The sequence below is a fragment of the Prionailurus viverrinus genome, chromosome A1 (assembly GCF_022837055.1).
Source record: "Prionailurus viverrinus isolate Anna chromosome A1, UM_Priviv_1.0, whole genome shotgun sequence".
In the NCBI taxonomy this organism is placed as follows: domain Eukaryota; kingdom Metazoa; phylum Chordata; class Mammalia; order Carnivora; family Felidae; genus Prionailurus; species Prionailurus viverrinus.
In genome coordinates this window covers 235,850,613-235,861,093 of record NC_062561.1, presented here as the reverse complement: position 1 = coordinate 235,861,093, position 10,481 = coordinate 235,850,613, and the positions used below count along the sequence as shown (strand labels likewise).

The following is a 10,481-nucleotide window of genomic DNA, read 5'->3' as shown; positions in this document are numbered from 1 at the left end:
GTATCCAGTCTTCCTGGAGCAGCTGCCAAGGTCACCAGATGGAACCTTAGATGCCAGGGCTAAGGGCGTTGACTTACTCTTAACATCTTAAGAACCACCAAAGTTTCCGATGGGAGACCACATGTACAAATTGGAGTCACGCAGGAGCAGGGTTGCGGTGTGAGGACAGGAGGTGATCACACAGAGTGGGCCACTCAAAATCATGGTGTGATGGGCTCAGTTGTGTCCCCTTATATTCATATGTTGAAGTCCTAGCCCCCATGACCTCAAGATGTGATCTTATATGGAAATAGGGCCTTTACAGATGATGGCGTTACAAGGTCATTAGGATGGGCCTTAATCCAATGTGGCTGGCACCCGTATAGGAAGAAAAAATTTGGACATGGACACAGATACAGAGGGAGCATGACTTGTGAACATGAAGAGAGAGATCACAGTGTGTTCACGAAAAGCAGGAAGGCCCAAGACCACCCACTGATAGGGGCTAAGCTGTGTCTCCCCCAAATTCACGTATTGAAGCCATAACCGCTAACGTGACTGTTGGAGACGGGGCCTAGAGGGAGGTAATACAGATTCAATGACTTTAAAAGGTTAGCATTGGTGTCCTCACAGGAAGAGGAAGAGACACCAGAGTTCTCTCTCTGCCACGTGAGTGTGCAGTGAGGAGGCCACGCTCCGCAATCTGGGAAGGGGGCTCTTGCCAGAAACCACATTTGCAGGCACCTAGTCATGAGCTTCAGCCTCCAGAGCTCTGAGAAATTGTGTCTGTGAGAAACACCAGCCTGTGGTATTTTGTGCGGCAGCAGGCAGGCTAAGTCACCCACAAACTACTAGAAAGTCGGCTGGAGCGGCTGGAGCAGACAGAGCCCGCCCCGCCCACACCCGTCTGGGACTCCAGCCTCCAGGTCCATGGAGTCAAGTTCTGCTGTGACATCCCATGTGTGGCTTTTGGTGGCAGCAGCCCCAGTGAGCGCACACACAGTAAATCCAGGAAACGAGACTCTTTCGAGGTGGGAAAATGCCATTTCGGGACTAACACACTGAAGGTTCATCGTGTTTTTCCTTTGAACTTACCGAAAATGCCAGTTTTGGAAACTAACATGATAAATAAGGATGATTTGAATGTTTTTTTAAAGAAATGTTTATTTATTTATTTTTGACAGAGAGAGAGAGAGAGAGAGAGAGAGAGAGAGAGAGAGAGAGAGAATGGGGAAGGGGCAGAGAGAGAGAGGGAGACACAGAATCCGAAGCAGGCTCCAGGCTCTGAGCCATCAGCACAGAGCCTGACGCGGGGATCCGAACCCACAAACCGCGAGATCATGACCTGAGCTGAAGTCGCTGCTTAACTGACTGAGCCACCCAGGTGCCCCAAGAAGATTTGAATGTTTACTGATGATGACCGAGTGAGGTGAGATTATCTTTCAGTCATCAGCCCACGCATTTGGGATTTCCTGGCAAAGAACACAAATACAAGGAAGTTTTAGTGTTTACAATTGCACACATTTTAGAAATTAAATTCCAAAAGTTATGAAACAGATCTCCGAATATTTGTTAAAACATTTCACAGCTTGTTTAAAATAGGCCATGAAACCTATATTCACACATCTTGGAATAAATTAGTTCGCTTAAGAAAGATACTATGCTTCATTTCCATCCAGTGTCACAATGTCCATTTTGGGTCTAAAACTAGTTCTTTTCTGTAGGCTGTGCTGATCTTCTGTGAATTTTTTTGGTGTCACCCTGCGAAGTTTCCTGGGAGCTCCTGGACCCCGACCCTTTCCTTCTCTCCTTGTCCTTGCCTCTGGTGACGATGATGTGGAAACAGGTTCTCTGTGCTGGGGTCTGTGGTCTCAGGCCTCACGTCCAGAAGGGATGGTGTGTTTTACCCAAAGGAACTCCCATGGGGCATTTAGAATTCCAGCACGCTCTTTCCTAGCAGTCGGGGATTAGTTTGGAAATATAATATGCAGTAAAACCTTGGTTTGCAAGCATAATTCCTTCTGGAAACAGGCTTGTAATCCAAAGCGCTCGAGTATCAAAGTGAAATTCAAGACTCGTTGGCTCAGTTGTGACCATGTGACGCTTGGCACAATGTACCACTCGTATTGCAAGACATCGCTCGTTTATCAAGTTGAAATTCATTAGAAATGTTTGCTCATCTTGCGGAACGCTTGCAAAACAGGTTACTCGCCATCCAAGGTTTCTGTATTTAAAAGTCGCAGAAGTGACAGGACTAGTTCTCCTTTGTGTCCATCCAAACACACACACTAGACTCGCGCAGTAGGGGTGGCGATGCGCTTGCCCGCTGCCAGGTCACCTTGCATAAAAAGCCAGCCCCAGACAAGCAGGCGATTTCCTTCCGTAGAGCCGCTGAGGTCCCCGTGTCCTCTCGGGCAGAGTCCCCAGCGTCCCATCCCCCGCACAAGCGAACCCTTGCTCAGGGTGTGTGTTGTCGGCACAGAGGCACGGAGGGTGAAGTGGAGGTTAGCGGGGGAAGCCCCGGGGGCTTTGCTCCTTGGCCAACCTTGCTCCCCGACAGCGGGTTCCCATGGACTCGTTCATTCCTTCATCAGGTCATTACTTCCAGGAAGCAGGTGCCCCGAGATCTTCAGCCAGCTCCCTGGGTGATTCTTCTGTATCCCACGGTTTGTGAATGGCCGGCTTACGAGTTTCAGAAACCCTCCCTGGTTGCTGTTTGTCACCATCTTGCTGTCATCCTGGCTCCGCCTTGCTCCCGCCGGCCACTTTAAGCCGGGGGCTGACACAGCCACGGGAGGGTCCTGGGGCACGTGCCTCCCCTGCTCTCCAGCGCCTTCCGGGGTGCTGAGGCTGGGAAGGCAGTCAGGTCCCCCTCACCCTCTCGCATCTAGAACCTGCCTGTAACCTGGGTTCTGCCTCCTCATCCTTTGAGCTTGGGCTTGGTCATGCTAGAGAGAGGCGGGAAGGGCCTCTACTTTGCTGGCATGGCTCCAGGCAGCTCCCGTGGAAACTTCCGGAGTCAGCAGGTGACTCCCTGACCGTGCAGCTTCCTTGTCATCACAGGGTGGGGCTCCCCTGGTGACCTGGGTCCCTGTGGCTCTGGGAGTTTTTCCTGCAATTTGCATCCAGATATCTGATTCTTCACTCTTCCCAGTGATTCTGTGAGCATTTAATAATTTATAAAAATTCCCTTTTTGCTTAACAAGTGTAGTGGGTTGAATGTCCCTCTCCCCGAAAGTCCCCCACCCTCACCTGTGGATGTGACTACTTGGTAAGAGGTCTTTGCAGATGTGAGAAAGGATTTTGAGATGGGGGGGGTCATCCTGGATTATCGGGTGGGCCCTACACCCATGGAGCGTCCTTATAAGAGGACACAGACACAGAGGACGAGGCGCCAAGGCAGAGACAGCAGCCCTGTGGCCACGAGTCAAGGAACTCCGGGGGGCCCTGGAAGCAGGAAGGGGCGAGGAAGGACACCGTGGAGACTTTGGAGGGAGCGTGGCCCTGCTGGCCGCTCGATCTCGGACTTGCGCCTCCAGAACTGCGGTGGTTCGTGGGGCGGTTTCAGGAAGCGAACGCAAGGTCTCTGCCGTGGAGACCTGCCCCACACAGACCGCCTCCCGGGTCTCACAGAGGCAGCCAGCCCAGGCCGTAGCAACAAGGGCCTCAGCCAACGGCCCGAGGAGAGGGCAGCACCACGGGATTCGGTCCTGGCTTTCCAACGCCGCTGCTCCTGGGGGCCGTGGGTCAAAGCCCACCTCTGACTCACCACTAATGACCTGTGTGGGCGCCACATCAGCTGCTGGAGCGTTGCAGCAACCAGCACACCGCAGACGGGGCGGCCGTGACAAGGTCTCTCCCCAAACGTTGTCCCCTCTGCCTTGCACAGCCCAAGGAGGCAGAGAGAACTAAAATCTCTCCATCAAACAACGTCCTCAGAAACGTTCTGCGCCCCTTGTCCATGCATACTGACTCACTGCCTTCCAGAGTTGGACCTGGGACTGGCCGCACTGTCTGAGCTCGACTGCTCCCACAGAGCCCCACAGACCAGGTCCCAGAGGCCGGAAGCGTCGGCAGACCCAGGGGCTGGCGAGGGCCCCCTCCTGTCCTCCCCGTGCCTGGGTGTGGGGGAGTGTCCTCATGTCTCCCAGCCTCTTCTTGTAGGGACACCAATGCCTTCATAAACACTCCCCCTCCTAGTGACGAGCCACCCTCAAGGCCCACCCCCCTGGATATTAGACGTCAACATGCGGATTTGGGGATGAATGTGGGGAGGGACTCAGACATGCAGCCGGTAGCAATCACGGAAGCAAAAAGACCCCTGTCCCACCCAAACCACTGGCCCAGCGTCTGCCCCGAAGATGAGGTCCATTGCTTCCTTAAAGCCATAGGCAATATTCAGGCAACTTTAAAAAAATGGTACTTTCCCACCTCAGGTGCATCCTTGTTCTCCGAGGTTTCACAAGGACAAGACTCCAGGGGATACTGGCCCTGCTTCCTGCGCCCCCAGCCCCATCCTCGCCCGGGTGCCCCTCCCACCCCCACCCCTTGCTCTAGCCAGGCGGACCCTCCCCGGCTCCTTCCCCCGATTCCTTGTCTTCCCACCCAAGCCTTTTGCCTGAAGTCCTTTTGCACAGCAAGCAGACGGGTGCCCCGGGTTTGATAATGTTTGAAAAAGAGAAACTTCCAGAAGATCCTCACGTGTCTTCAAACGTGTGATGTTTTGCTTAGATCCGTGGGGGCCACCAAGCCCTTCAACTTTTCCTGGAGAATTCCATCGTTAACAGATACTTAATCTTGGGAGGGTCCTCTCTTTTCTGTGCTCAGCCTGATCATACTCCGTCAGCGCAAATCCCTGGGGGCCATGCCAGCCCTTTCCACCGATGAGACCTGTTTTATTGGTCATGCCGTCTGGTAGGAGTGGCCGCTGACGAGGGCGGCGGGGGTCCTCAGGCAGGCCAGCAGCCGTTGGTGGACGTGCCTGGCGAGGCCTGGCTCCCGCATTCTGTCCCTTTGGGCTTGTGTTTTGTTTGCATCACGAAACTGAGAGGACCCCCACCCGATCAAGGCTCAGCAGGGCTCAGGAGGCGTAGTCACCTGTGGAGACCGAGACACCGAGGAGAGACAGGCAGGTCACGTTCCCCGCGCTGGGGTGCAAGAGAGCAACAGGGGCCAGCGGGCGTCCCGGGCACAGAGGTGGTGGGGGCCGGATCTGACAAGCACCCTCCTCTGTTTGGACTTTGTCTCCTGCCTGTCCTCGAACCCATGTGGGCCATCACGACAGAAGTTCTGGAAGACAGAACTGGGGTGAGCCGTGGCTAGCAGGCCCCACAGAGTGCACCAGCATGTGGGGGGTGATGCGCAGTGAACGGGGGGCAGGATCACAAAGAGCCTCGGGCGTCAGGTCTCGGGAGGAAGCACACAGTAGGTCCTCAGAGCCTGCCCGGAGCTGCCTACCTGGAGAGAGATCCCACAATAATCGTGTTATCCATTCACCAAATGTTTGCATACGGGCCAACCATGCCCTGAATACTCTCCTGAGCTTATCCCTGGTCACCCACCTGGTGCTCTGCAGTCCCGAGGGGCATGTGGGCTTTACCCCCCCATTTTGCAGATGGGGCAACGGAGGCCCAGAAGGGGGGGTACTTGTCCGCTGTGCAGGCTCGTGGGCTGCAGAGCTTGTACTGACCCAGGCAGCCTGACCCCAGAGTCCTCGTCCCCACCTTGATGCTTGGGGTGGCCGCGGCCGGTTCCGGGGCTCGGGGTGGCCTCGCAATGTTCCAGGGCTCCTCTGTGATGCTTGTCCATGTTCAGTCCGAGGGCTGTTTGGGAAGCTGGATTCACAAGTGCTGCGAGAAAGCCCACTACCTGCTTAATTAACCTTGACCTGCAAGCTCTCAGGCTTAAAAAGCTCTTGCTTTTGACAGAGCATCTGGTGACGAAGGAGGGAAGTTTGCACAGCCTTTGTCTGGGATGGGACGTGGGGGTTCACCGCATCGGCAGAGAGGGCCGATAGGTAAGAAACAGCACCCCTCAGGTTCACAAAGCTCATGAGAAGCAGAGAGGCAGCACAGGGAGGGAGGCAATGGGCTTTGCCACGGGGACAGCTCTGAGTGCCTCAGTCTCCTCCTCTGTGAAATGGGAATAGCAGTGGTTTCTACACTGTAAGGTTCTCGCGAGTGCCGTTAGGCTCTCCTATGAGCGTCAGGCCCATATTAGTGCTATATAATATTTGATAAATAAGTAACAGTCACGGCGCAGGCCTGTTGGGACACTTGACAACGGCTTGGCTTTCTTCTCCAATGATTAGATTTGTCCGTGTTAGGAATCTGTTGGTCAGGGGCACCTGGGTGGCTCAGTCCGGTCATGATCTCAGGTCGTGATCTCATGGTCATGGGATCAAGGCCCATGGAGGGCTCTGTGCTGACAGTGCGGAGCCTGCTTGGAATTCTCTCTCTCTCCCTCTCTCTCTGACCCTTCCCTGCTCCTGCTCTCTCTCTCTCTCTCTCAAAATAAATTAAAAAAAACATTAAAAAAACAGAAATCTGTTAGTGAAGCAAAGTCATAATCAAGCTGCCCACGGACGTGCAAAGGGTTTGAAACAGGCAGGTGACGCCTGCCAGCACCACATCCTCGTGTGTCTGTCACTGCTTTGTGCCTCCCCAGATTGGCTTGTCCTCCCTGCATCCTGGGCTCAGATCCTTGTTCTCGGAGCACCCTCATGACTCCCAGGCGATGGTCACCCCCCGCCCACCCCCCCAGCTGCCACCACGGACTGTCGCTTTTCTGCTGGCCCTGCCCTTGCTTGGTGCCCTCTGGGGTAAGCATGGCTCCATCCATCACATCCTGACCTCAAGGAGGCCCCGCACCCTGGTAAAGGCTCTGGTGACTGCACAGCGGCTTGTGGGGAGCTGGTGGCACAGCCTGGAAGGTACAGAACCACGTCCCTGGGATGCAGTGGCCGGGAGAGGCCAGAGAGCGTCGGGAGCCTGCAGACAACCTCCTCTCCCTCGGGCCCTGGGCACGGCCCCGAGGCCTGCTGCTCTGTCCAACCCGTGCAGCGAGGTCCCCGGTGGCTGTGCCTCCGCAGGGTGGCAGGGCCGGCACCGTCCTGTGCCATCTCAGGGAGCTTGCCCTCTCTCCTGGCCTCTCCTCCCTTTTCTACACTCCAGCCACCCTGGGTTTTGACTCCCCAGAGCCAGTGGTGCTTTGGGTTGGCCTCGGTTCTGTTTCCCAGGAAACCTGGTCTCTCTAACTGGAATTGTCTCCTTTTCTCGGTTTGCCAAACCTGGTCCTTGCTTCCAGACCCTGTGATCCCCTGTGGATGCATCTTCCCCATGCCCTCCGCCCCCTGGCCGGGTCCAGAGCACCAGTTTTATTTCTAGGGGTTGCCTTTGCCCTAGCTTGAGGCTCCTCTCCAGGGTCCCGGGCACTCACCCTGAGCGCCTACCTTTCCCGCTTTCCCACCGTTGCCATGGATTCTCCACCCGCCCGGTGAAGGGTCATGCTCCTCCCACATCCATTCCCTCCTCTCCAAGGCTTGCGGAACAAACCCGGACAATGTCACTAGGATCCCCCGCAGTCTGCCTGGGCTGACCTCTGCATCAGGTGCTGTAGCTGCCCTAACAAATGACCATGTACTTCGTGGCTTAAAACGATATAACTTTGTTCCCTCTCACTTCTGGAGGCCAGAAGTCCAAAATCAAGGTGTGGGCAGCATTGGCTCCTTCTGGAGGCCACGAGGTAGAACACTCTCCAGTGTCTCTCCCAGCTCCGGGTGGCTTCCAGCCACCTCAGGTGTTCCTTGGCTGGTAGCTGGATCCTTGTGTCTCTGCTTCTGTCTCCATATGGCCTCCTCCTGCGTCTCTGTGTGTGCGCTGTCGCTCTCCTTCCTCCCGTCCGGACACAGGTCAATGGAGTTAGGACCCACACTAAATCCAGGAGAAGCCTCTCTCGAGATTATCTTTCATTTCATTATATTTGCAAAGACCCTATTTCCTCATCAGATCATATTCGCAGCTATCAGAGTTTAGGACTTGGACTTAGCTTTTTTGGTGGGGGGGGACACAATTCAACACTCTGCAGGCAGAGTATGACTTTTGATTCTCATGCAGGTTCCTGGTGGGGAGGGGTGTGGGCTGTGCTGTCTCCCTTTCTGCTCCCCCACTGACAGGGCACTGTCGTCCCCTGCGTCCTTCAAGGCACAGGTCACGTAGTGTCACGTCTACAAAGGCCTGCCTCCTGTGTTGTCCCCTCCTCACCCTGCAGACATCGCGGATGCACCAGGGACGCCTGTCTGAGATGTCAATCCTGTGACTTGTTTCGAGACGAGGGTGTCTGTGACACTCCATAAATACTGAATGGAAGGGGTCTCTGTGCTTGGGGATGAATCTCTTTGAAGTTCTTCCCTGTAGATTTTTTTCCCCCTAAAAATGAAGTTTAGATGTTGGTTAAAAATAGTTGCGTGAATGATACTCACTGTCTTAACCCTGAAGCGTTTGGAGAAAGATAAAGATATATGATAGCTTGTTCCTAAGTCACATGTTATGTTTCCATTTTAAAGCCAATATATCTTTGCTCTTAAATATAGTGATTCAACTTCATCCAGGAGAAAAGTCTTGGATGTAATACATCTTGAATATTTCTCCTTTATTCAGCTTGATAATGTTGATGAAGAAAACCCCCCGAGGGAATACAAATGAAAGTATATTCTGGTTCACGCTTCTCCTTGCCCGGTTTCTATTTATTTAAAGTAACCATCTGCAGGTGTAATGACCCACATGTTATCATGATGTGCAAACATAAGCGGCAGTTAGTCCCATAATTTTTTACATTGAGAAAGTTTCCTGCAGTCTCGTAAGCTGCATCTGTTGCTACCGGTTTCACGGAAGCATTTATTGCTTATTTCATGGGTTACTAAGTCCTTGGCTTGGTTAGGATGGCCGTGAGCATTTATGGGGAGTTCCCCGTGCGCTGCTGTCTGCAGAAGCAGCCAGAGGTCTCCCTCCCATCTGTCCACAAGTGTTGGCTTCGTGCTCAGTGTGTGTTTCCTGTCCAGCCCCGAGACCAGCAGAAGGCTAGCGTGAGCTTATGTGACTGCTCTTCCTTGATGCACTGGAAGGGAAAATATTTCCATCTTCTTGTCTCCGGTTTCCAGAATAGATGCATATTGTCTTTCAGTGGTTACTGAGTACACGGAGTACAGCGTATCTGTTTCTGGATTCTCTTCTGTCCTTCTGGACACAGTCTGTCTCACGACTAAATTGGTGTCATACAACGTAGTATTTAGACTTTGCTGTGTTCTCTGACAACACATGTTGGGGCTGTTCTAAGTTCTATGCCAGTCTAGAACTGCCACATTGTTTTTGACGCCTGCCCGGATCTCTCAGCAGGAATATCCCTCCATTGATTGGACACATAACCAAGAACATTTGGATATGAAGCTTTTATTTATACTAATGAGTGCTGCCGTGGGTCCACTTGTAGATGGACACCCCATCCCCCACAGACATGAACGTTTCTGTAGGAGAGAGTCTAAGAAACGGATTTGCGGGGTCAGAGTTGATGGGCACCTCAAATTTCAGATCGCATTGCCGGTCATTCCCCAAAGAATTTGCAGTGGTTGGTACTTGTGCTGGCAAACGATGGTGCCTGTTCAACCAAGTGCTCACCGGCACAGTGCTTTACCCAACGGTTGACAGAAAAAGTCATATGTCACTGAAATTAGAATTTATTTTAACTTTTTTTTTTTTTTAATTTTTTTTTTCAACGTTTATTTATTTTTGGGACAGAGAGAGACAGAGCATGAACGGGGGAGGGGCAGAGAGAGAGGGAGACACAGAATCGGAAACAGGCTCCAGGCTCTGAGCCATCAGCCCAGAGCCTGACGCGGGGCTCGAACTCACGGACCGCGAGATCGTGACCTGGCTGAAGTCGGACGCTTAACCGACTGCGCCACCCAGCGCCCCTATTTTAACATTTTTATTTATTTTTGAGAGAGAGAGAGACAGAGCATGAGTGGGGGAGGGGCAGAGAGAGAGGGAGACACAGCATCCCAAGCAGGCTCCAGGCTCTGAGCTGTCAGCACAGAGCCCGACGTGGGGCTCGAACCCACGAACTGTGAGATCGTGACCTGAGCCAAAGTCAGACGCTCAACCGACTAAGCCACCCAGGCGCCCCATAATGTTTATTTATTTTTGAGAGACAGAGAGACAGAGAGAGAGAGAGAGAGAGAGAGAGAATGAGTGGGGGAGGGGCAGAGAGAGAGGGAGACACAGAATGCAAAGCAGGTTCCAGGCTCCAAGCTGTCAACACAGAGCCCGACGAAGGGCCCGAACCCACGAACAGTGAGATCATGACCTGAGCTGAAGTCGGACCCTCAACTGACTGAGCCACCCAGGCACCCCTTCACTGAAATTTTAATTTTCAGGCTCTCTTTGGGTGAGGTTTGTTCATTTATTAGTTTGCTTATCCATTTGTGAATATCAGTTGAGCACTGACTG

The 10,481-nt window shown here is 53.3% G+C and overlaps 1 non-coding gene across 1 annotated transcript; it reads right to left on the bottom strand.

Annotated features, from left to right (window-relative positions):
• Positions 1-10,068: 10,068 nt before the first annotated feature.
• TRNAQ-UUG (transfer RNA glutamine (anticodon UUG)) lies at positions 10,069-10,153 on the bottom strand. Its single transcript has one exon. It is a non-coding gene; the product is annotated as a tRNA-Gln (tRNA).
• Between the last annotated feature and the right edge of the window lie 328 nt (positions 10,154-10,481).